The following is a 27451-nucleotide window of genomic DNA, read 5'->3' on the forward strand; positions in this document are numbered from 1 at the left end:
GGAAGCAGATGGTCAGGAGGTACATGAAAAAATGTTCAACATTGCTAATTGTTAGAGAAATGCAAATAAAAGCAACAATGAGATATCACCTTACATCTGTCAGAATGGCTATCATCAAAGTGTACACAATTACAAATGTTGGAGAGGATGTGGAGAAAAGGGAACCTTTGTACATTGTTGGTGAGAATTTAAATTGGTGCAGCCACTGTGGAAAACAGTATGAAGGGGTCTCAAAAAACTTAAAGTAGAACTACCATATCACCCAGCTATTCCATATTGAATGCATATCCAAAGATACTAATTAAAAAAGATACATGCACCCCAATATTCACAGCAGAACTATTTACAATAGTGAAGATATGGAACCCACCTACCATATTACTCAGCCATGAAAAAGAATAAAATTCTGTCATTTGAACCAAAGTGGATGGACCTGCAGAATGGTATGCCAAGTTAAATAAGTTGAAGACAAATACTGTATGATGTCACTTATATATGGAATCTAAAATATAATACCAGTTAATGTATATGCAAAACAGAAACATGGTAACATTAAGAATTACAAAAGAATTAAAATATGAACCAAAAATTTTGAAATTAACTTTTCACTTGACATGCCTCTGCATAAAAATAATTTTATTGATATAAATGATGTAAGTTCCCACATAAATTTTTGTGCTAGATAACTGTAATATTTCAACTTAATGTGAAGATAAACTTATGCACTATAACTATTTTATGGATAGAAAGTAAAACTTTATTAAGTTTAAAAAGTAAAGTATAAACAAGATATAATTCTGTAATGATGAAATATGATTTTCATCTAAATAGTACCTTAAACATTTTAATTAACAAAACAGAATATGCTAAACCATCTTTAGTAATCCCTATGTAAAGAAAATAATGAAAAAAAATAAAAAAAAATAATGCAATAAAGCAAAGTTTCACAATCACTAATCATCTTTAGGAGAGTTTCTGTAATTAACAAATGCTAAGAGCAGCCAATCTTCTCTAAAGTGCTTCTCGGTGCATTGCTAATAAAGACTTCTCGGTGCATTGCTAATAAAGACATCTGATAAAAGACAACTTTGGATCTTTCCTCACTCTTTAATCAGTAAACATTATTTTTTCAATATCTATTAACGTGAACAGCAAGTAATAGAGACAGGCATAACCCTTGCTCTCAAATGTCAAATGGGGAATACGTGTAACTCTATGGCTGATTCATATCAATGTATGACAAAACCCACTGAAATGTTGTGAAGTAATTAGCCTCCAACTAATAAAAAATAAATAAATAAATAAAAGTAACAAACTAAAATTAATAATAAAATTAATTTAATTAATGACATTTAACTTCTTTCATTGCATCTACTACTCTATAATCCATTCTCTTCAGTCATTATTAGCTCTTTCCAATAGAAGAATGTAAATCACATCTGTTAGGCAGTGTGCTTTATTTACTAGTGTGGTTGCCTCATGTCATTATTTTAGAATGTTTGATTGCTTCCAATAATTATATATTAATTAATTTTATTAAGTCCAATTCACAATTAATATATTAATTAAAATTTAATTAATACATTAATTCCAACAGTCATACAAGGAAGACACTAAACAAGAAATGGAAATTTTTCTGAGAATGTGTTTATTAAAACATAATGTTATGAACCTTTAAACACAGATTCAGATTCAAATCTTTAATATTGAAGGATCTTCTGTAAAATATTACAAAACAATCTGTTTTTATATATTAATACTTTGTGAAATCTGGGCAGCTGAGACTGTTAAAGATCAAATGTGATCTACAGAGCTAAGATGTTTCAAAACACCTTACCTTCTACCCACAGATGAACTTCAATAGGAGACGATGTCACAGCAGGATATCATCGGAAAAAATGACATGGTTGTGCCACGTCTCAGAATGAATAAATAGAGAAAGTCTTCTGATGGTTAATGTTTAAGGCTTAGATATTCTGAGTAGCTAAGGATGAAATAACAGAATTTAATCAGGTTCAGGCCTTATCTATTTATACAGACTGCATTATATTAGCATATGCTGTCAGGTATGGGAGTTTGGGGTAAAATTTGTTGTTGGGGTAATATAGTCCACCATTAAACAATTACGCTACTATTTACTGAGTGCCTCTTTAGTAAAACACAAAACTCAAATATAATTCTGAATGAAATACCAATACATGCTACAATGTGAAAAAACCCTGAAAACATGCTAAGTGAAAGAAGCCAGAGAGATAAGGTTGCATATTGTATGATTCCATTTAGTTGAAATATCCAGAATAGATAAATCCACAAACACAGAAAGATTAGTGGTTGCCAGGGGTTGTAGGGAGGCAGGGAATAGTGACTGTTTAATAGGTACAGGGTTCCGTTTTGGGATAATGAAAAGGTTTTGGAATTAGAAAGTGATGGTTGCACAACATAGTGAATACACTAAATATCTCTGAATTGTATACTTTAAAATAGTTAATTTTATGTTATATGAGTTTTACCTTAATAAAATAAAAATAAAAAAAAAACACAAATATAAATCTGACACAACTTCTGTCCTAGAGGAATTGTGAATCTATTAAAATCAAAAGTACATCAACAGCATTGGTAACTAGCTTAAGACATGTACCATACAGAACAAGAGCTAAAGAGTTAACACTTAAAGAAACAGCTTCATGGAGGAGGTGGCATCTGAGTCAAAGCAAAGAAGATTAGAAAGAAAAGAACCTTAAGAAAAGAATAGTAATATTTGCCCTATCTACATCAGGAGTGCCTTGTGAGATCCATGGAAAGAAAAATGAGAAGGAGAACACTTTCTAAAATGTAAGACATTCATTACAGAAATGTGAATCATTATTAGTACCGGTAATTTTGAAGCTTAAAGTTGTTGCAGCTTCCAGTGTTCCTACCTGTATTACTCAGCTCTTGAAACCCACAATAGGGAAGATATAAAGGATATATTAATGGCAATTTATAAAGTAATATTGTGATAATGCAGATGCTCTTAGAATCAATTTTCCCCTTCCATTTACTGTCTTTAAATTTTATAACTGTGTATGTAGAAATGCTTTAACTTGAGTCATTGATGTTAACATTAAACAAATGGTCTGAAAATATAGCCAAAGCACTCTGGAAAAACACTTCAACATAGGTCTCACTTTCCCAGCCTAAATAAGTATGACCAAATTAAACAAGTGGTACTGCCATTTTTTTTTTTTTTTGCCCTCCATTGAGCCAATTAACTCAAGTCCTGCCTTATACAGCCACTTCTTGAACTACTAGAGAATATTTTGTTTACCTTAATCTTATTTGTCAAGAAAGCTGGGTTTGAATATCTTTTAAACTGCAGATATGACAAGGGGCTGGCATGCTTTTTAGAGTAGCCATGTCCAAAAGAACTTTCTGCAATGTTGGAATATTCTACATCTGAACTATTCAATACATATGGCCACATATGTCTGCTAGGCATGTCAAATATGACTAGTGGGACTTGAGAACACAAATTTAAATTTTGATTAATTCTAACTGATTGAAATTTTAATAGCCACTAGCCATGTGGCTAGTGGTACTGGATTGGACAACAGAGTTCTAGAAACTACAGTCAAGTATTAGGGTTATGGTCTCTGCCATACATCAAATACAAATCAGTCATAATTATATATATATGTATATAGGCTTCCTAGTAGTTCAGCAGTAAAGAATCTGCCTGCAATGCAGGAGATACCGGAGATGCAGGTTCAACCCCTGGGTCAGGAAGATCCCTGGAGAAGGGCATGGCAATCCATTCCAGGATTCTTGCCTGGAGAATCCCATGGACAGAGGAGCCTGGCAGGCTACAATCCCTAGGGTCCCAAAGAGTTAGAGATGACTGAAGCGACTGAGCGCACACACGCGCACACACATATATATATATATATATATCCCTTCCCTCTTGAGCCTCCCTCCCCCACCCCACCCCCTCAATCCATCTCTCTAGGTCATCACAGAGTGCCAGTCAGGGCTCCCTGTTATATAGCAGTTTTGCACTAGTTATCTATTTTACACGTTAATTTTTATATGTCAATGCTACTTTCTACCACGACAATATTGTAAAGCAATTATCCTCCAATTAAAAGGAAAATATTAGGGTTATAGATCTGGTAGACATTCTCCGACTAAAAATGAGGGTTGTTAGGGGAATAGGAAGATCTGAAAAAGTCCTAATGCTTACTGTCAGATTATCTGTAGCCTTAAAATGGATGAAGAAACTGGCAATGAGGCTACCAGCACCGGCAAGCTGCTGGTCCTTCTCTGATTTCCCCCTCACCTGAGGTGTGAGGTTAAGTGAGGCTGCACAGAGGTAGAGGGGTGGATAAAAGAAAGGACCTTTGGTAGGCTCCAGTGGCGAACTAACCTCCAATAGGTTTCAGTTACTCTGAAAAAAAATAAAATAAATATAGTTAGTACAACAGAAACCCTTAGTGAAGTTCTGGCATCCAGCTGAGCGTCTGTTAAAATAAAGAGGGAAAAATTTCATATCATTCGAGCACAATCAACAAATGCTTCTATGTGCCAGGCACAGCAAATTTCATTAATTAAAAGATGTGGTTGTGCTTACTATGATTGTGTAATATTACTTAAAATCCTTCAAGGAAAGCAAGTTTTGGTGTGCAATGACTTTCTTATTCTTTTTTGCTATTTAACATTACTCCTTGAAATCTACCTAAATGGCTTTTCTTTTTGTTCTCTTTGTTTTGTTCGTTTTGGTCTTTCCAGTTTCTATTGCTTTCTTCATTTAACTCCAGATAAGTGTTACCTTGCATATTCACGTGGCTGTTTATGCAAAATATTCACCAAGATTTTTCATCTCAGTTAAAAAAAAAAAGAAACAGAACTGTCAAAATAATTTAAAAATTAGTGATCAAATTTCCCTTCTCAAGATCTCAAAGTGCATTCTTATGAATATTGACTAGCTTTGAATATTAGTTTATTTCCAATTACATTCCTTTATGTAGAAAGATTTGGGTCTACAGTCTATGTAGGAAGATAAACTAGAAGTTCAACTTGAATGGCCCTAATTGCTAGCGTTTTAATTAAGCTTAATGTATTTTAAATGCACAACTACAGAAGTTATATTATCCATATCCAAGACAATGAGGTGTTAAAATTTCAAACAAAATATTCTAAATTATATCATCAGCTGATTCGGGCAGGGTGGATTTCTTTTTCCATAATAAAACAATATAAATAATGCTGAGAGGGATTATTATGTTATTATCACACAGGAAGAATAATTGACTCAGGGAACTAAAAAAAAAAAAAAAAAAAAAAAAAACAGTTGCTATCTAATCATAAGGTTGGAATTCGACGGTTAGAAGAGCCGTCACAGAGTTCGACGAGGCAGCAGTGCGCGTTTGCCAACAGCTAAAATTCTGTGGTAAATTTTCCTCATGTCGAGCTGATGTTAGCCTGCTCTAAATTCGCGCCCCCACGCCCCCATTTTCCTCCTTGTTCTGCCTCAGGCTGTCTCTGTGAAGGAAATCTCTGGAGACTTTCACCTCAGAGAGACTCCTCCAATCTATGGCCCTGTCCCACCAAGTTGTCAGTTAGCCAAACTAACTGTCCCCTCACTCCCTTTTTCCGTCCTCGGTTTTTCGTAGGACACTTTCCCTGCCTGTCCTCACCCAAAAGTTTCCCACTAGTCGGTCAGGACCTCCATCTGCTATGCGAAGCTTCGAGCAGAGCTGCGAGACTGAGGCAGCCTGACCACCTGAGGCCAAGGGACCAACGGCCTCCCGGTTACTCTGACTCTCCCCGTTCCTCTGCCCAGGCAGTCCGGAGGGCCTCCTCCCCTCCACAACTACCCGCGTTTTGTTAGACCATTTCGCCTTACGGGGCTTTCAAATGGATGCTCCTCAGAATGGTAAACGCCTCCCGCTATGCCGCACCCGAGGGTTACAGCAAGCCGCCTTCCTACTTGCCTCTTCCCCTACCCTCTCCGGCCAGACGCCGCGGGGGCAGGATTCCCTCAGCTACCAACAGGGCGGTTGGGTGGGGGAAGGACAGGTCCCGGTTGAGCTGCGCCCAGCACGCGGGTCACCGCTGCCCTCAGCGCCCGGCGCGTGCCAAGGAACCGCCGACTGCGGGTGACGTAACTCTGCCCCGACCTGGCGCGCGGGGGTGGGGTTAGCGGTGGGGGCGGGGGAAGTGAGAGGAGAGGAGGCGGGGGGAGTGTTGGGGAGAGGGGGGCGGCCGTTGGCGGGGGAGCTGGTTTTCGCCCTTTACCCTCACTTAATAGCTGTTGAAAAAGTTTGTTTTCCCTGAAATACTGTACAAATATCTGTGGGTGTACTTTAAGGGGTCTAAAGAGAAGATTAAACACAGAGACACGCTGGCGCGCGTGCACACACACACAAAATCAAGGTGAATCAAGAATTCAAAGCAACAAGAAAACTAACCTGGAAGCAACAGGTGGTCAGATTTCTCAATGAAAGAAATGGTCGAAGGAATGCTGAACCAATTTGAAACGTCACTCTCTAGCGTTTATGGGAAATCCAGTTTTTGGTGGGGTTTTTCTCCTTTCTTAATCTAAACTTGTAGACCTAGAAACTGAGGCCTCGAGTTGAAGGCGTGGGGGCGGGGATGGGGGACGGCTACAACTAGGATCTCTAGTAGCCTTACACTCTCACGATTAGTTCAAGTAGCTTCCATTTTGAAGTGCTATGGATTTAGATAATATGCTGGTTTAAAGTGGACCGGTGCTAGTACTCAATGTTCAAAATTAAACTTAGAATATTTTGTTTCTTTTGAACACAAATTGTCACCGGAACACTGAATCCCTTGACCTTGTAAAGTTATGAACGCTGTTTTAAACAAAGCTGAAATTTTCTCATGCTATTAATCCTCAATATGATATCTGAGTATTTCTTTTCCTTCACCAAGTGTTCCTGAAGCTGTGCGGCCTTACATGGTACCGTAATAGGCGAACATACTTATATTTAAACTCCTTTATCAAAGCAAACGTCCAAAAGCTGTAATGAGCTAACTCAAAATTTCTATTAATAGCCCTATTCACTGGAAAACATTTCTTAGGTATTCCATATCACCAAAGGAAGTCATCTGGTCCACAAAATAGAATATTTAAATACTAAATGTAGCTAGCATGAATATGAAAAAAATAATTTTACATAATTCCCTCATTTACTGTTGAGAAAATGGAGACCCAGATAGAAAAGAGTTGTTTCAAATCATACAACAGTTTAGTGGCAGAACTAGAAAAAGAATCCAAACATCTGAACCTCAGTGCAGTGCTCCATCCACCAAACCCCAAACATACTGGAATTAAATGATACCTCAAGCAAATGGTGAAAGTTTGGAAAGATGTCACATGTATCTGTTTCCTGGGATCTGGACACAAGAGGGATGATAAAAAACGAAAAGAAACAACCAAAAAAAAAAAAAATCCAAACAATAATGATGATAAAGGAAAGCAGAATATAGTGAGTGAGTGGGAAGAGGTGGAAGCAAATAGAAAACTGTGTTTTACAAGTGTGAACATATACGAATCGCTTCTGAACAAATGAAATTATTACGATCAGTTAGCAAGCAGGAAGATTGTGGCCCTCATTCACTTTTACAAAAACAGATGTTTCCCACTTTAATTAGCTATCTTAATGCAGCTTCTCTCCTGTTTCCTCAACCTCTGAATCTTATATGTATCTGCTATATAAATTTAAGTAATCATTATTATTAATATTATTGCTACTACTGACATAATTTCTGGATTCCTGCAGCTCAAAACTGTCTTTTCAGCAGTTGAACATGTCGTTCAAAAGTGTGTGTATACCTCCAACTAATAAAAAAATTAAAAAAAAAAAAATTAAAAAAAAAAAAATTAAAAAAAAAAAAAGTGTGTGTATTCACAGAATCTAGATTAGAGCTGACACATTCAAATTGTGGGATTTTACTTTTTGTTGTTTAATTAGCAGGGTATATTTCTGTGGAGCTGGGACATACCACTTCATTTGCTGTTATTCTCCATGGTTTCAGCTTTATACAAATTAATCTGATAGACTGACCCCCACTAATTTGTTAATAATTGTTGACAAACTCCCTTGTAAGATACTTGTAATTTAGCAGTAGCTTTGTGTACTGAATGGTAATCAGAGAAACCTGTCAAAATTTAATGACTTCTGAATCCCCTTTTGTTTGCTCATTAAAATTATATATATATAAGACACACATATGTGATGTATTAAATATTCATATATGTTTATAAGTATATATACATATGGATATTTATATATAATAAAGACAACTAAGAATAAGAAACACAGTAGTGAGGTTTATGAATATCACGTCACAGATTTTAAAGGACTTTGACATGTATTTTCTCATTTCTTTCAGCAAATGATGTACTATTTGCCAGAAAGCAAAACTAAATTATTATGAGCCATTGCTACATTTTGTTAACACAGCCAGTTAGATTCTTGACTTGATAATAACTGAGCTAAAACTCAGGAGGGGATATGTAACAAGTACCTTACAAATAATCTCCCGCATCTGCGTCATGCCATGTGAGCTGCAAAGCATCTCTATGTATATTACATTATTTGAGCCCCACAGCAACACTTTGAAAATGATTGAGAGGAGAGACTTTTATATCCATCAGACGATTAGAAAACTGAAGCTCAGGGGTTTAAATTATTTACCCAATGCATCATTGCTGGCTAAGTAAAACTGCTGATACTTAAACCCAAATTGTCTAACTCCTGTTTCAGTGTTCTGTTACCCCAGCGATTGAGGAACAATTAATTGTATATCACAAGCACAGGATTTGACTTTCTAGACAAAAAACTAGCTCCAATCATATCTCTCCAAATATTCTTTCTCTGTGCTCTCACTCCTATTCTTCTTCTTACACTGTCTGACAAATATAAACTTTTATCCACGTCCTTGATGATACTCTTTACTTCTTGGAATTAAACTATTACTCAATGCAAATGATCCCCAAATCCTAATTTACAGGCATATCCATCTTTACACACATTGTTATCAACTGAAATAAGTTATCAAAACCAACCCCTCTAACTTGTTCAGAATGGCTCTGCAGTTCTTCACACAAAAGCAAGAATACTCTGTTTATTACATATATATATATATTATATATAATTTTATATATAATATATATATGTGTGTATATATGTATACATATATATATAATTATAGAAAGTTCTGTGTATGTATGAATTTACAGAACCTCCCATAATTAAAAAGATCTGCTAACAAAAGTCTAGCTGAGTGAATTGGTACTAGAGTGGAATAGCCCAGGCATATTGAGGAAACCAAAGGAGAAAAAAGATTCAAAATGATGGTGTTTATCTTCAAACAGATAAAGACACTGGACTTACTGATAAGAGGCCACTAATGTACTTGGAGTGGTTGAAGTCCAAATTTCAATTACTAGTAATAAGTATAATAACAACCACAATTATTGAGCACTTATTCCATGACAGAAATTGCACTCTAGTTTATTTAATTTCTAAGATTAAAAAATATGCATTATGAATACAAAAGGGGCACACATTGTAAGTGTAAAACTCAATGAATTCTCTCAAATTGCACCCTTCTTTACTTTATAAGCACATCAAGATCAAGAAACAGAACACTACCTATACTTAGCACCTTTTAAAATAAAGTATTTCATTTTTTCAACAGCTCAGTGAAATGGTTATTTCCTTTTTCTATATGATGAATCTGGCTCAGAGATATAAACATGTTCAAGATTACCCAGCTTACAAATTTCAGAGAGTAGTTTAAAATATTTCTCTCAATCTGCAAAGTTCATGCCACACATTTACTTTTAAAAAGTTTAACAGTGATATACAAACTAAATATAGGACTGAAATTTGAGAAAAGATTTGAGACGTTTGAGAGAAGAGATGATCCTTGGGGATAGTCGAAGACTGAGGAGAAGGAGTTGGTGGAAAGGAAAAATCAAAGATACAAGAAAGAAAAATGTTAGGTTGCTAAAGAGATGGGAGATAAAAGAATAATCAAGAAAAAAAAGGAACACATCCTTTTAAACAGAAGGATAAGCAGGTGAACCTATGGGGAAATATTGAGGTGGAATGGAGACTGTAGAGTGAAGCAAATCCATTTATATTGACAATGAGAAGCACGGATGTTAGGTAGAGTTTTAAGTATCATTTCAGGGGGAAAAACATGCTTTATTTAAAGTGAGAAGGTGGAAAAAAGAGAATAATCAACTGACATTTATTGAATACTTAAAATTCTCTGGGTATTCTTCTAAGTAATTTACCTATTTTGGCTTATCCAGTCTAATAAACAACCCTGCAATGTAGGAACTAATGATCTCCCCATTTTACAGATTAAGAAACTGAGGTATTCAGCTTAAGTTAATATAAATAAGCTAATAATTTGTGGATTCAGAATTTGAACCCAAGCCATCTGGTTACAGATTCTTTTCACACAGACAGATGTGGAAGTGTTTGTTCACAAGAGAATGAGTGTCAAAACACTCAATAGATGAGAGAGATGGGCTAATAGGGCAGAAGGAGAGGCATAGGGATAGGTAGAATTGAATTAAATGAGATTGAAAACATGGAAGAGAGAAGATCATGCCTTATGTGAAAATTCTGATGGATTGGAAAGAATGGCTTCGTAGTCAGACACTGAGACCTGAATTGATGTCTCAGCATGGCACTTACTAGATGTGTACTAGTAAGTATAGATGTGTACTAGTAAGTATAGAAAATGTGTAAATTATCCTAGTAAGAACCATTCTGCAGAAGGTCTATGTGTTCCTAATTCAAAAAAATTGTTGCTATATAGATAGGTATAAAATGTTTTATAATTTGAAATTAAAAGCATTAATTTGAGCTATATCTCCCACTTTACCACCTCAACACCTTTAGTTTTTAAACTGTCTGCCAGAATTTGCAATATATGTGTAGGCAGTGAGAATCTCTGTACATAGTGTTTTATGAGGGATGTAAAAAACACACATAGTCTCTCAAATTCCCCAGTAGCCTGTCATAGTGGGTAATATTTTAATTCCTTCCTTTGGGTTTAAAGCCCAAATCTGAAGGTTCAGAAAACGACAGAATAAATCTCATTTGTATTCATTAGCAACTTACTGGTGGTTTATCAATTCCCTAGCCAAGAGATTGAGGAAGAGGACATTAAAGTTTTAGTATGATAAGTGGATAAGGGGAAAAGATGTCAGGAAAAGATACAGAACTTCAGATGCTACAGGGACAGAAAGGTGGGAAGTTGAGCTTAAGACAGACTTGTCTTACTTCACGGTTTGGCCAAATGGCCAGTCCTGTGCCTCAGCTTTGCAATCTATCAGGTTTTGCTCTGCCAAGTCTCAGCACAATTCCTTCAGAAGAGAAGTTTAGTGTTTGCTCAGGCTTCTTTCCTGAATAAATCTGTTCTACACTCAAACAAATTAAATAGATTTCCTCCTCAACAAATATAATGCAAAAAATTAAAGGGAGAGTGGCTAATGACAAAATAGCAAATCCCCCAAATATCTGGAAGGTGGTACACAGAGTTTTGCTGAACACTTACCATAGTTTGTCAGTCTAAATCCTGTCAAAATATCCCATCTATTTGTAAAGAAAGTTCCCAAGTTTTTAGTGACCATGTCGTAAGAAAATAATATATTCATCATAGCAAAAGTAGTTACATGTAAGGGAAAGCTGATTGCATTCTCCATATTCCTTATTCACCAAGAAAATGCCCTGATATATGAGTTGGTCAAGAAGTTCATTGGGTTGTACAAACTTTTTGGTTAAACCAATATAGTAACTTCAAACAGCATAAGTGTGTGTACACAGGGACAGTGAATACCTTTTAGAATTTCAAAGGCCAAGTGATTTCTAACAATGTGACTTCATCTGTTTATTGACTATATAAAATAGTGATTTGTCTCTTCATATAAGTAATGCTTCAAAAGGTGTTGACAAAGTGCACTTATTCTTAATGGACAGATTTAAGATCATTTGTTGTGCTATTACTTTTTCTAAATGAGTTATAAATGGAGAAGAGATTTGACTGTGCTGATTTAGACTGAATTCTAAATAACTGCATCATCTTGGGGAAAAACACTAGGGTCCTTATATACACTTGCCTCTGGAACTGACAAATGAATCTTCTCAAGCCTCATATGATCTAAGTTATTTCTATGATCTAAGTTTCTTAGTTTTTCTCTTTACCTAGAAATCTATATTGCTTAATATTGTATTGAGCAAGTCATTTAAATTTCTGAGCCTCAAATTGCTTCATCTGCACAACAGGGCCAATGGTAACTCAGAGTGCTGCTTGAGGATCAAATGAGATAACTTATGAGAAAATGTTTTGTATAGTAAATGTAAGGTAACCTATTATTTCATAAATAGTATATAAATAACAGATAAGACTTTTTTCTTCTTTAAAACTGGTTTCCCATTCTTGGTTAACAACATTAAAAAGGGGAAAAGAAAACCTCACCTTTCGTGTCAAAAAAACAAGCAAGGCACCATGGCCTCTAATACCTTTTCTATCTCTACAAAGAGTAACTGAACAAGGACATTTAGAAAGGAGTGCTCAACACTGAATCTTCCCTCTCACATACAAGCCCCTAATGAGCCTCATTAGGGAAAAAAGGCAAAGACACAGATAAGAGCAGATTGCTCATCATGGTCTGGTTTTTACACTGACCACCCAGTCTATGCTTTTTACAATTATTTAACATTTCACAGTAGCAGTAGTTGGCAAAAACAATCCTGACCTTCCGAGAGGCCCTGACAATTTAACTGGCTATAGTGTGGCAATAAGACCGCCTCAAATTATAATGCCATTTCAATTTTATATTGAAAAAAAATATGTAGTGGAGGAAGGTGTAGAAAGGCTAGAAATGAGCATAGTGGCTGAGAACTCACATCACCTGTTTAATCATGACTATGCTGTTGGTACAAGGTCCTCATAAGTATCATGCCTGAGTTCATGCCAAGGGCACGGCTGACATAAAGGCTAGATCTATAACACATGTTTTCAAGCATTTCAGGCCAATCTTGGACTGGGATAGTAAATACCTCATTTTGTCTGTCTATTTTGATAGTAAGAAAAGCATGGTGAAAAGCTAAAGAAAAATATCTATGCCTGGAATTGAGCTCAGTCTGCCTTTCTACCCTTCTCTCTCCCCTTCTCTCTCCTTATCTCTGTCTCCCTCTCTGTTGTAAAGGTATTAAGTTACTACTGAACCTCATTCTGCTACTGAGTCAAATCTATATTTTTGGCTTCAGTTATTTTATTTTTATATATTTTATACACACACACACACACACACACACATGCAATGTGTCCCTGTACCAGTTTATAGAATTCTAAAATTTTATTGCCTACCTTGGAGGATCAAAGAAATAGGGGTTTTGAGAAAATAGAGCTGAGAGCTTCTGAGCAACACACATAAAAGGATATCATATTCTTATATTTTCCATTGTGTCCACAATTTAAATCACTGTTTAAAAATATTACACAAACCGAAGAGTTCACATGCTGTAGGAACATAAAGCAAGTAGCTGGTTTAATGAAAAGAAAAATATTGAAAGTGAGCCACAAGAGGCCTGATGATTGGAATGCTAATAAGATCCATTAACGTTACTAGTATCTCTACTTCCTCATGAACTCTTCCTCATTTATGAGCCAGTTTGAAATCAAGGAATTAAATTTAAAGGAAAAGCATTTATCTGAACGTTGATCTGAATGGGGATCGATGCAACCAAGTCAGTTTACCAACTGAATTACTTTATTTTGTTTGAATTCACCTGTTAGGAATGTAGAGATCAAAGAGTAATGCCAGTGAAAATTAAGTTGCTTCTGTGAAAGAAGTGTTTATGTATTTTGGAAGATGCCTTTTCTCCCAGCTGTTTTGCAGATAATCACTGAGTTCAACTGGTACCAACTTGGAATAACTGGTTTTACATGAATTTATTAATGGGACAGGGCACAATTGAAGTGTGGTCCATTTTATTTTTTAAACTCAAAACCAATAACCATGTTCAGGTAAATATGTTGATGCTTTCAATTTTAAGATAAAAGTTGTTTTGAGCTGTAACCATATCTGATTTTTCCCCATTAAATGCATTTTATAACACAAAACAGCATTGCTAATCCACCCTAGGACTAGGAATCTTAGAAATTTGTTGAAATAGTATTTTAAGTTATATAATTGTGTGTGTGTGTGTTTTTTTTTTTTTTTTTGGCATTGTATTGCAGTTTTCAAATTAAGCATGGGAGGGGAGGCAATTTAAAGAACACACTGATATATTTCAGAAAGACTGAGTTCAAACTCCAAGTTTAACTTGTAACTTTCTGAGTAAACTTTGTTAAATCAGTTAACCTCTTTGTACCACTCTGGGTCTTCATCTATTAAATAAGGGATTTGAATTAGATGATTCCTTGTGTGTACGTAACATTCTATGATTTTTGCCTCGTCTTTTGGCCTAATCATGTCAATGAAGAAACCTTTAAATAATATTCTCCATAGCATCACATCACAAACAACAAGGGAAAATGGTTATATTCGTGTATTGTTTCTAATAAAATTATAGACTAAGTATGTTACCTACATACCTAGAGAATCCCTTTCTGTTAGTTTTCCCCCCTCCGTCTCTTAATTCATTTTGGTGACACTATGATAAAAAGGAGACCACCATGTCTATCAGGACAAAGTTATCTCTGATAGTCCTTAAGCTTCTAAATAAGCTTCTATCCAGGAGGCAGTGAACGTCTCTGTCTTCTACAGGGACCATATATTGTCAGTGCAGGCCCCTACCATTGCCAATGCAATAATGATAATAGCAATAAAAGCAACAGTAATTTAAAAAGTGTTAACACTTGGGTACTCACCAGGTACCAAGCACTGGCTTAAAGACTTTGCAAGCTTTATATCGTTTAGCTCTCAAGAAATATCTACAAGATACTTACAATCATTGATTCCTATTTCACAGATGGGAAAAATGAGATTTAGATAAGTTAGTTCAGTTCAGTCGCTCAATCCTTTCTGACTCTTTGTGACCCCATGGACTACAGCATGCCAGGCTTCCCTGTCCATCAAAAAGTACTAGAGCCTACTCAAACTCATGTCCATTGAGTTGATGATGCCATCCAACCATCACGTCCTCTGCTGTCCCCTTCTCCTCCTGCCTTGAATCTTTCCCAGCTTCAGGGTCTTTTCCAACGAGTTGGTTCTTCACATCAGGTGGCCAAAGTATTGGAGCTTCAGCTTCAGCATCAGTCCTTCCAATGAATATTCAGAACTGATTTCCTTTAGGATGGACGGATTGGATCTCCTTGCAGTCCAAGGGACTCTCAAGAGTCTTCTCCATTACCACAGTTCAAAAGCATCAATTCTTTGGTGCTCCATGTTCTTTATAGTCCAACTCTCACATCCATACATGACTAATAGAAAACCATAGCCTTGACTAGATGGACCTTTGTTGGCAAAGTAATGTCTCTGCTTTTTAAAATGCTGTCTAGGTTGCTCACAAGTTTTCTTCCAAGGAGCAAGTGTCTTTTAATTTCATGGCTGCAGTCACCATCTGCAGTGATTTTGCAGCCCAAGAAAATAAAGTCTCTCCCTGTTTCCAATGTTTCCCTGTCTATTTGCCAAGAAGTGATGGGACAAGATGCCAAGATCTTAGTTTTCTGAATGTTGAGTTTTAAGTCAACTTTTTCACTCTCCTCTTTCACTTTCGTCAAGAGGCTCTTTAGTTCTTCTTCACTTTTTGCCATAAGGGTGGTGTCATCTGCGTATCTGAGGTTATTGATATTTCTTCTGGCAATCTTGATTCCAGCTTGTGCTTCATCCAGCCCAGCGTTTCCCATGATGTACTCTACATATAAGTTAAATAAGCAGGGTGACAATATACAGCCTTGATGTACTCCTTTCCTGATTTGGAACCAGTCTGTTGTTCCATGTCCAGTTTTAACTGTTGCTTCCTGACCTGCATACAGATTTCTCAGGAGACAGAGAAGGTGATATGGTATTCCCATCTCTTGAAGAATTTTCCACAGTTTGTTGTGATCCACACAGTCAAAGGCTTTGGCATAGTCAATAAAGGCCGAGTAGACGTTTTTCTGTAACTCTCTTGCTTTTTCAATGATCCAACAGATGTTGGCAATTTGATCTCTGGTTCCTCTGCCTTTTCTAAATCCAGCTTGAGCATGTGGAAGTTCTTGGTTCAAGTTAGCTAAATTACTTGCAAAAAGCAATATTTAGTAAAGCCAGCATTCAAACCTAGAGAGTCCAGGCCCAGAGCCATCATCTGTAGCCACGGTGCAATACTGAATACCTACTGTTGTATCCAGCACTGTTCTAGGTACTTAGAGGGTGGGAGAAGGAAAGCATTTGAAAGAAGCTGTGGCTCCTGTCATCAAAAAGCATGGAATGCACATACACAAAGCTATGGGTAACATTTTGGAATGCACTAAGTAGTTCCAGAATTTTAAGGGGAGAATACTCTTGTGGTAACTTTCTAAAGGAAACCCCTGACTTTATCAGAGTCATGGCATCACAGAATGGTGGAGAAAAGGGGAAGATTATTTAATAAATTCTTATGAAACAATTATTTTAGCTAATTGGAAAAAATTTGTATCATTGCTCATACCTAATATAAAAATTCATGCCAAATAGATCAACAAATTAAATAAAAAATATTTGGAGAAAATAAGGGAAATTATTTTGGAACCAGGATTGGTAAGAGTTTTTTAAGCATAAGAACTACTGAATAAGTCTATGTGATGACAAAGTTTTAGAAGTCTCCTATACATCAAAATGCCATAAACAACACTAAAGTCAAATGAAAAACTGATAAAAAATATTTGCAATAAATATAACAGATTAATATTCTTATCATATTAAATATTTTTACATATCAGTAAGAAAATATCTAACATCCATTAGTAAAGTGTACAGAAGACTTGAAAAAAATAAGAATAAAAGAAGAAGTACATAGGCCAGTATATATACAAAGCAATTCAAATTCAATAGCAACAAAGATATTATCATTAAAACAACGAAGTTGTGAGGTGTTTTATTTTTTTGCTCTTTAACTGGCAAAAACTCTATATTATTCACACACACACATATATTGGGTTGGACAAAACGTTCAGTTTTTTTTTTTTTTTTTTGTAAGATGACTTTAGTATGCTTAATTGTCTTTAACTTAATTCAAGATAATTTTGTTAGATTGCATTATGACAGCTGTCATATCAGCCTGTATTTAAAAAGAAAAACTTATGGGGCAAATTTCTGTATAACCATTTTAATACTGAAGATGGAAGAAAGAAAGCACCATTTTGGGCATATTATGCTTTATTATTAATATTTCAAGAAAGGTAAAAACACAAAAAACAAAAACAAAGATTTCTGCAGTGTATGCAGAAGGTACCAATGGTGTCAAAAGTGATTTGTGCAACTTCATGCTGGAGATTTCTTGCTGAACAATGATCCATGGTTCATCTTCAGACCTACTGAAGTTGATAGTGATCAAATTAAGACATTAATTGAGGACAAACAATGTTATATCATGTGGGAGATAGCTCATATGCTCAAAATATGTAAATCAATCTTTGAAAAAATCATTTGCACCAGCTTGGTTATGTTATTCCCTTTGATGTTTGGGTTCCACATAAGTTAAGTGAAAAAAAACAATACCTTCTTGACAGTATTTCCCTATGTGATTCTCTACTGAAACATAACAAAAATGTTTCATTTTTAAAACAAATTATGTCTTTATTTTGTTTCTTTCATCAGCATCTTATAGTTTTCTGCATACAAGTGTTTTGTCTCTTTAAGTAAGTTTATCCCTAGGTATTTTATTCTTTTTGTTGTAATGGTGAATGGGATTGTTTGCTTAATTTCTCTTTCAGATTTTCCATTGTTAGCACATAGGAATGCAAGGGATTTCTGTGTATTAATTTTCAATCCTATGACTTTATTAAATTCATTAATAAGCTCTAGTAATTTTCTGGTGGCATATTTAGTGTTTTCTATGTCTAGTATCGTGTCATCTGCAAACAGTGAGAATTTTGCTTCTTCTTTCCCAATCTGGATTCTTTTAATTTTCTTTTTCTTCTCTGCTTGCCATGTCTAGCATTTCCAAAACTATATTGAATAATAGTGGTAAGAGTGGATACGCTTCTTGTATCCTAGAATACGCCAAGAAAACCACAGTTCAAAACGACACATGTACCACAATGTTCATTGCAGCACTATTTACAATAGGCAGGATATGGAAGCAACCTAGATGTTCATCGACAGATGATTGGATAAAGAAGCTGTGGTATGCATATGCAATGGAATAGCACTCAATCATAAAAATGAATGAATTTGAGCCAGTTGTAGTGACGTAGACAGACCTAGAGCCTGTTATACAGAGTGAAGTTAAGTCAGGAAAATAAAAACAAATATCATATATTAATACATATATATGGAACCTAGAAAAATACTACCGATGAATCTATTTTCAGTGAAGGAATGGAAACACAAACATACAGAACCTACTTGTGGACACAGTGGAAGAATGACACAATGGGACGAATTGAGAAAGTATAAAAACATTGACATATATATATATATATATATATATATATATATATATAATATACACTATCATGTGTAAAATAGATAGCTAGTGGGAAGATGCTATACACTAAAAGGAGTCTAGCCAGGTACTTTGGGATGACCTAGAGGGGTGGGATGGAGGGAGGGTGGCAAGGCACAAGAGGGAGGGGATATATATATACTTATGGTTGATATACCTTGTAGTACAGCAGAAACAAACAGCACTGTAAAGCAATTTTCCTCCAATTAAAAATATTAATAAATAATAAAGAAAATCAAAAGACAAGTTGGAAAAATTCAAATAAATCCAATTTACATGGTAAAAAAAATGCAATGTGTGATGAAAATTGGATATTGTACAATAATGTGGAATGACAGAGATTGTAGGGCAACCAAAATGAACCACTACCAACTGCACCAAAGGCTGGTCTTCATCAAAAGAAGGTGATGTTGTGTATATGGTGGGATTAGAAGGGAGTTCTCTATTATGAGCTCCTTCTGGAAAACCAAACAATTAATTCCAACAAGTAATGCTCCCACTGAAAGCATCATTCAATGAAAAAGCTCCAGCATCAGTCAACAGAAAATGCATAATCTTCCATCAGTTCAGTTCAGTCACTCAGTCGTGTCTGACTCTTTGTGACCCCATGAACCACAGCACACCAGGCCTCCCTGTCCATCACCACCTCCTGGAGTCCACACAAACCCATGTTCATTGAGTCAGTGATGCCATCCAACCATCTCATTCTCTGTCGTCCCCTTCTCCTCCTGCCCTCAATCTTTCCCAGCATCAGGATCTTTTCAAATGAGTCAGCTCTTCGCATCAGGTGGCCAAAGTATTGGAGCTTCAGCTTCAACATCAGTCCTTCCAATGAATATTCAGGACTGAGTTCCCTTAGGATGGACTGGTTGGATCTCCTTGCAGTCCAAGGGACTCTCAAGAGTCTTCTCCAACACCACAGTTCAAAAGCATCAATTCTTCAGCGCTCAGCTTTCTTCACAGTCCAATTCTCACATCCATACATTACCACTAGAAGAACCATAGCCTTGACCAGATGGACCTTTGTTGACAAAGTAATGTCTCTGCTTTTTAATATGCTATCTAGGTTGGTCATAACTTTCCTTCCAAGGAGTAAACGTCTTTTAATTTCATGGCTGCAATCAACATCTGCAATGATTTTGGAGCCCAGAAAAATAAAGTCAGCTACTGTTTCCACTGTTTCCCCATCTATTTGCCATGAAGTGATGGGACCAGATGCCATGATCTTAGTTTTCTGAATTTTGAGCTTTAAGCCAACATTTTCACTCTCCTCTTTCACTTTCATCAAGAGGCTCTTTAGTTCTTCTTCACTTTCTGCCATAAGGGTGGTGTCAACTGCATATCTGAGTGTATTGATATTTCTCCCGGCAATCTTGATTCTGCTTTGTGCTTCCTCCAGCCCAGTGTTTCTCATGATGTATTCTGCATAGAAGTTAAATAAGGAGGGTGATAATATACAGCCTTGACGTACTCCTTTTCCTATTTGGAACCAGTCTGTTTTTCCATGTCCAGTCCTAACTGTTGCTTTCTGACCTGCGTACAAGATTCTCAAGAGGTAGGTCAGGTGGTCTAGTATTCCCATGTCTTTAAGAATTTTCCACAGTTTATTGTGATCCACACAGTCAAAGGCTTTGGCACAGTCAATAAAGCAGAAATAGATGTTTTTCTGGAACTCTCTTGCTTTTTCTATAATCCAGCAGATGTTGGCAATTTGATCTCTGGTTCCTCTGCCTTTTCTAAATCCAGCTTGAACATCTGGAAGTTCATGGTTCACGTATTGCTGAAGCCTAGCTTCAAGAATTTTGAATATCGCTTTACTAGTGTTTGACACAAGACCATATGTTTCTTTGATGAACAGACAAAAACCAGTTACCACTTAGTTGAAAAGTTTTGATTCATCCACTGTATTCACCAGACATTGTACCTTTTGGTCTTTACAAAATTCTCTTCATGGAAAAATATTTCAATTTCCTGGAAGACTGAAAAAGATACCTGTAACAGTTCTTTCCTCAAAAAGATAAATTTTGGGAAGATGGAATTATGAAGTTGCCTGAGAAATGGCAGATGTTGGAACAAAATTCTCAATACATTGTTCAATAAAATTATTGGTGAAAATGGAAAAAAAGTGTATTTTATTTTTACTTAAAAACCAAAGGAAATTTTTGGCCAACCCAATATACTCTCATAATATTTTCATACATTCCTAGTAAGATAATTTAGTGGTACAATCCTTCTAGAAAGTGATTTAACAGCATAGAAATATCCTTATAATTAGTCATGCCATGGACCTAACTTTCTAACTCCTAAAAGATAACCAGAGTTATGAGCTAATATTTGTGCTCATATTCATGCAAAGAAAATAAGTCATATCTTACCACTCAGAGATAGACGTAACTGTCGAATTTTAGTACAATGCTTCATACTTTTTATAGACTTAATGTACTTTAAATAGTTATATATGCTTTTTAAGAAGCAAAGTTAGATTTTTTATGTATATATTGTTGTTTTTTAGTTGCTCAGTCATGTCCACTTCTTTGTGACCCCATGGACTGTAGCCCACCAGGCTCCTCTGTCCATGGGATTCTCCAGGCAAGAATACTTGAGTAGGTAGATATTCTCTTCTCCAGAGGATCTTCCCAACCCAGGAATGTAATCCGGGTCTCCTGCATTTGCATGTTTGCAAAATTTTAATAAGAAGTCTTTCCATTTGGAATCAGAGCCACCCATATACAGGCATCCAACAAGCCAAATGCTATTTCTTTACAGCCCCAAACACAGGATCAACATCCAGACCATTTTTAAACTACTTAATTTTCCAAAGTTATTTCCTTTCAAATATATTTGATTTTATTTTAATGAAAACCAATAAGATGAAACAAATTAATTAAAAAGAGAGGAAGAAATCCCAAATATATTTAACACATGAAATATAGAGAAATCAGCAGAACAGCAAAAATGGTATATTGTAAAGCATAAGCAAGTAGAATTCTGAAAGCTTGAGTTCTGTGGACATTAACTTCTTTTCTATAAACCTTACAGTCTTCAATGGCTAAATAAGAGGACTGGATTAAATAGTCTGCGGGCTTCCCAGGTGACGCTCGTGGTAAAGAACCTGCCCGCCAATTCACAAGACTTAAGAGACCCAGGTTCGATCCTTGGGTTGGGATGATCCTCTGGAGAAAGAAATGGCAGCCCACTCCAGTATTCTTGCCTGGGGAATCCATGGATAGAGGAGATTTGAAAGCTACAGTCCATAGGGTTGAAAAGAGTCCGACATGGCTGATATGACTTCACACACAAGGGTTATCCTTACAGATGAAGCTCTAATACTTTGGCCACTTGGTGTGAAGCACTGACTCATTGGAAAAGACCCTGATGCTGGGAAAGATTGAAGGCAGAAGGAGAAGAGGGCAGCAGAGAATGAGCTAATGAGATGGCAACACCAACTCAATGGGCATGAGATTGAGCAAGCTCAGGGAGTAGGTGATGGACAGGGAAGTCTGACGTGCTGCAGTCCATGGGGTCATAAAGAGTCAGACATGACTTAGAAACTGAACTATATCACTGAACATTTCTGAGAGTCCCCTGGACTTTAAAGAGATCAAACCAGTCAGTCCTAAAGGAAATCAACCCTGAATATTCACTGGAAAGACTGGTGCTGAAACTAAAGCTCCGATACTTTGGCCACCTGGTGGGAAGAGCCAACTCATTCCAAAACACCCTGATGCTGGGAAAGACTGAGGGCAGGAAGAGAAGGGGCCAACAGAGAATGAGATGATTGGATAGTTTCACCAATTCAGTGGACATGAATCTGAGCAAACTCGGGGAGATAGTGAAGGACAGGGGAGCTTGGCATGCTGCAGCCCACGGAGTCTCAAAGTGTTGGACACTAGTTTGCATTCTCACCAACAGTGTAAGAGGGTTCCCTTTTCTCCACACCCTTTCCAGCATTTATTGCTTGTAGACTTTTGGATAACAGCCATCCTGACTGGCGAGTAATGGTAATTCATTGTGGTTTTGATTTACATTTCTCTGATAATGAGTGATGTTGAGCATCTTTTCATGTGTTTGTTAGCCATCTGTATGTCTTCTTTGGAGAAATGTCTGTTTAGTTCTTTGGCCCATTTTTTGATTGGGTCATTTATTTTTCTGGAATTGAGCTGCAGGAGTTGCTTGTATATTTTTGAGATTAATCCTTTGTCTGTTGCTTTGTTTGCTATTATTTTCTCCCAATCTGAGGGCTGTCTTTTCACCTTGCTTATAGTTTCCTTTGTTGTGCAAAAGCTTTTAAGTTTAATTACTAGTACAGCCACTATGGAGAACAGTGTGGAGATTTCTTAAAAAACTAGAAATAGAACTGCCATATGACCCAGCAATCCCATTTCTGGGCATACACACTGAGGAAACCAGATCTGAAAGAGACACGTGCACCCCAATGTTCATCGCAGCACTGTTTATAATAGCCAGGACATGGAAACAACCTAGATGCCCATCAGCAGATGAATGGATAAGGAAGCTGTGGTACATATACACCATGGAATATTACTCAGCCATTAAAAAGAATTCATTTGAATCAGTTCTAATGAGATGGATGAAACTGGAGCCCATTATACAGAGTGAAGTAAGCCAGAAAGATAAACACCGATACAGTATACTAATGCATATATATGGAATTTAGAAAGATGATAATGATAACCCTATATGCAAAACAGAAAAAGAGACACAGATGTACAGAACAGAATTTTGGACTCTGTGGGAGAAGGCGAGGGTGGGATGTTTTGAGAGAACAGCATCGAAGCATGTGTATTATCAAGGGTGAAACAGATCACCAGCCCAGGTTGGATGCATGAGACAAGTTCTCGGGGCTGGTGCACTGGGAAGACCCAGAGGGATGGGGTGGGGAGGAAGGTGGGAGGGAGGATCGGGATGGGGAATACATGTAAATCCATGGCTGATTCATGTCAATGTATGGCAAAAACCACTACAATGTTGTAATTAGCCTCCAATTAATAAAAATAAATTGGAAAAAAAGAGTTGGACACAACTTATGGGCTGAACAACAACAAAGGGTCATTCCAATTTTACAAATGAATGAGTCTAATGTAAAGTATTTTAAATATTTTTCTTCCTATCAGTTTTCTGCCAACATCACTTACATATTTTCTAAAGGGGAAAATCGAAACTAGATTTTAATTTTTTATTTGTGACTATTCAAATAATTGCATAACATTTTTATAATTCAATTTAATAAAGAAAAAATTTTATGCCTAATTTCATTCTATCCTGCATAAATCTAAGTGTTACACTATGAAATTAAGGTCAGTTTTATTGATTTTTACCTAAAGACAGATTCAGTGATTACACATCTTTATCTAATTTTCCTATAAGTCCCACTATAAATCTTGCTTTATTAGGAAAAAATTCAATGCTGGATTTTAATATAATAAATTGAATCTGACAAGCAAAAACAGGGAGTCATAATTAAGTAACCTGTAAGTTTTGAAGTTCTCAAAATTGATACTGCTGTCTTTTCTCATAGCTTCTTCACACAAATTGATATTTCTTTATATTTATTTGATAAATATTAACTGAAAAAAGAATAAACACATCATGAAACTTATCAAGGAAATGATTATTTCAAAAGGTCAATCATTATTTCAAATGATTAATTCAAAGGGTCAACATTTTAGCATAGCCTGAGATGTAGGTCTTGTTTTAAAATTCTGATATCAGAGCAGGGCAAAATCTGGATTTAGTCACAAATAGAAGCAATGTAAATGCAAAAGTTTAAGTCATTCTCTGCTGTCAACCCCCTATGACCAGCACTCTCTCCTTTCATTCCTTCAAATATTCTTCTGTCTTCCATTCTAGATGGGTCTTATTCAGGAAAATAAATTTGCAATAAACTCTTATTTAATAATGGTTTGCTTTAAAGCATTCCCCTGACTATTGGGTTTTTTAAATGTAGTAAGGAAGTCTGGGACTTCTGGGTGGCTCATTGGGTAAAGAATCCACCTGCAGTGTAGGAGATGCAAGAGACCTGCAGTCAGGAAGATCACCTGAAGAAGGACATTGGCAATCCACTCCAATATTCTCACCAGGAGAATCCCATGGATAGAGCAGCCTCGTGGGCTGTAGTCCAGAGGGTCACAAAGAGTCAGACACGACTGAGCCCTCATGCAAGGATGTCTAAAACACTAAATTTGTTCAAGGTTCAAAGGAAGTAATCTTTCATGAATGAATATTAGGCAATTACCAGAGATATTTTGGTAAGTCCTCCCCAACTCCAAATCACTCCATACTGTTTATTCCTAAAGCTAATAAGATCTCAGTGCTATCATGCAAGATGAAAAATATTTCTCTGCAAAACCAAAAGTAGGTATAGCGATGTTACTCTTATATCAGTAAATTGCCTACAGATTTGTTTAAACAAATGGATGTTCAAAATTTAGGCACAGAATTATAACCCACTTTAGAAATGATGTGTTGTGATATTTTCCAGTTAAATAATGCCAAAAGATAGCTGGATATTATGTAAAATTGTCTTAGTAGCTCCATTATCAGAATCATTGGGGAAACAAGAAAGGTCAAGATGTTTGTATTGATAGAATTAAAAGGAAAGCATTTTGTTTAAATAGCAGTGGAGAGATGACTTTTTAAAAATTTATTTATTTTTATTGAAGGAAACAGACATACAGAATAAACTTACAGAGATGGGGAGAGGGGAGGAGAGGTTGACAGAAAATAGGTGACTTATTTTTGTAAGACAAAGGTGGTACTCAGTAAATTTCTGTCTTTTTCCTCTCTCAACTGTAAATTCTAAATTCAATGCCTCCAGCGATTGATAAATAATTTCAGCTTTGGGGCCATCTGTTTCCTAAATTCGAATGGCAGAGGAAAATTATCCTGAGTATACCAGTAAATGGTTTCAATATTGACCAATAAAGAGACGATTCCCTTTAAGTCTTGGATTTAGGTACTAACTATTTCACTTTTCTGCCTTCCAGGGCCCCATCATAAAATTTGCAGGCCACCTAACACATGTGGACATTGCTGGCATCTTATAGCAATGAAATATTAACAGAAATATTTAATTTGTATATCATTTTGAAAGAATAGAATTATTCTGTTAATTCTTCACTTTTTAGTTGTTACATACCAAGGAAAATCCTCACACTATCTGTAAAAATAAAACTTCTTTTTTCAGATTTGTCATTTAAAAATGAAACATTTAATTGTTTAATGTTTAATGAACTTTAAGCTGTTAAATTATTAAAATATTTGATAAACAATTTCAGAACACTCCTTTTCTATCCTTTCACAGTCATCTGAAATTCTCTGTTGATTCTTTTTTCTTTTTTAGCCATGTCTTATAACCACATGAAAAATATAAATGAACAACACTTCACTTTAGTTAACAGTCACCAAGTAGGTTTAGAGTCTTACTGACTTAATTGTTTTTATCTGTCACGAAATAGACCCCTGCTAGCAGAGCACTTGACTGTTATTATTTTATAATGTGTATACTAATTAGTTGGAAAACTTTGGGTTAATTATTGGCATGTCTTTGCCTGTCAGAATTGTAGTGCTTGATTGCTAAGAGGAACTAAAGCATAAAATAACCCACAACAATAAATAGAATGATCAGAAATGGCCTTAGCCAGAATTGGCAATTGAGTTCTCAGAAAGGCACAACATGAAGAGTGGTGAAGCAAAGACACTGAAATCTCTACTTGCACTACCAGACACAATATCTGACTCTAAGAAAACAGGGTTTTTACTCAAGATGGAGTCATGACAAATATGTTCACAGATGGTGTTCAGAATGTGCTTGGAGTGTAAGTCAAACAGATGACCACCTTCACAAGAGGAGAGAAAATATATCTTTGTGAACCACCACTCCCCCATCACTAACCACTGCCCAGCTAACACTCCTGCTCCTTTTAGTCAGTTCAGTCGCTCAGTCATGTCCAACCCTTTGCTATTCCATGGACTGCAGTACACCAGGCTTCCCTGTCCATCACCAACACCCAGAGCTTGCTCATACTCATGTCCATCCAGTCTGTGATGCCATCCAACCATCTCATCCTCTTCCATCTCCCTTCTCCTCCTGCCTTCAATCTTTTCCAGCATCAAAGTCTTTCCCAATATTGTCAGTTCTTTGCATCAGGTGGCCAAAGTATTGTAGTTTCAGCTTCAGCATCAGTTCTTTCAATGAATATTCAGGACTGATTTCCTTTAGGATTGACTGGTGTGATCTCCTTGCCACCCAAAGGACTCTCAAGAGTCTTCTCCATCACCACAGTTCAAAAGCATTAATTCTTTGGCACTCAGCTTTCTTTATGGTCCAACTCTCACATCCATACATGACTACTGGAAAAACTATAGGTTTGACTAGACAGACCTTTGTTGGCAAAGTAATGTCTCTGCTTTTTAATATGTCATCTAGGTTTGTCATAGCTTTTCTTCCAAGGAGCAAGCATCTTTGACTACATTAATTCTATCAAATTTGTCCTGTTTTCTGTGACCATAATGCATATTTATATATTCATAAAAACCTTACACACTTAAAAACCTAGGTCATTTATATTCTTTCAGTGTGTTAAAATCACACCCTCTGGGGATATCCGCATAAGCTACAAAAAGCAACTTTTTCAATGATCACTCAATAGAACATCAAGCAGAATGTCAAAATAAACAGATAAGTCTCAATTAACTGCATGTGTATTACCCATAGTATTTTTTATCCTAATCTGGCTTTCTCCAGCCCTCTATCCTCTTTCCCTTGC

At 36.2% G+C, this 27451-nt stretch overlaps 1 protein-coding gene across 1 annotated transcript in view; it reads right to left on the reverse strand.

The window, feature by feature from the left end:
* The window catches only part of LOC122690232, a 414205-nt gene extending 408135 nt beyond the window's left edge, over positions 1-6070 (reverse strand). Inside the window, exons 1-3 of the mRNA XM_043897283.1 lie at positions 5882-6070; positions 4220-4423; positions 1838-1984 (exon numbers count right to left, since the gene is read on the reverse strand). The gene's annotated coding sequence lies outside the window, so the exon portion shown is untranslated. The remainder of the gene's footprint in view (positions 1-1837; positions 1985-4219; positions 4424-5881) is intronic.
* Between the last annotated feature and the right edge of the window lie 21381 nt (positions 6071-27451).

Source organism: Cervus elaphus, chromosome X, assembly GCF_910594005.1.
Source record: "Cervus elaphus chromosome X, mCerEla1.1, whole genome shotgun sequence".
Classification (NCBI taxonomy): domain Eukaryota; kingdom Metazoa; phylum Chordata; class Mammalia; order Artiodactyla; family Cervidae; genus Cervus; species Cervus elaphus.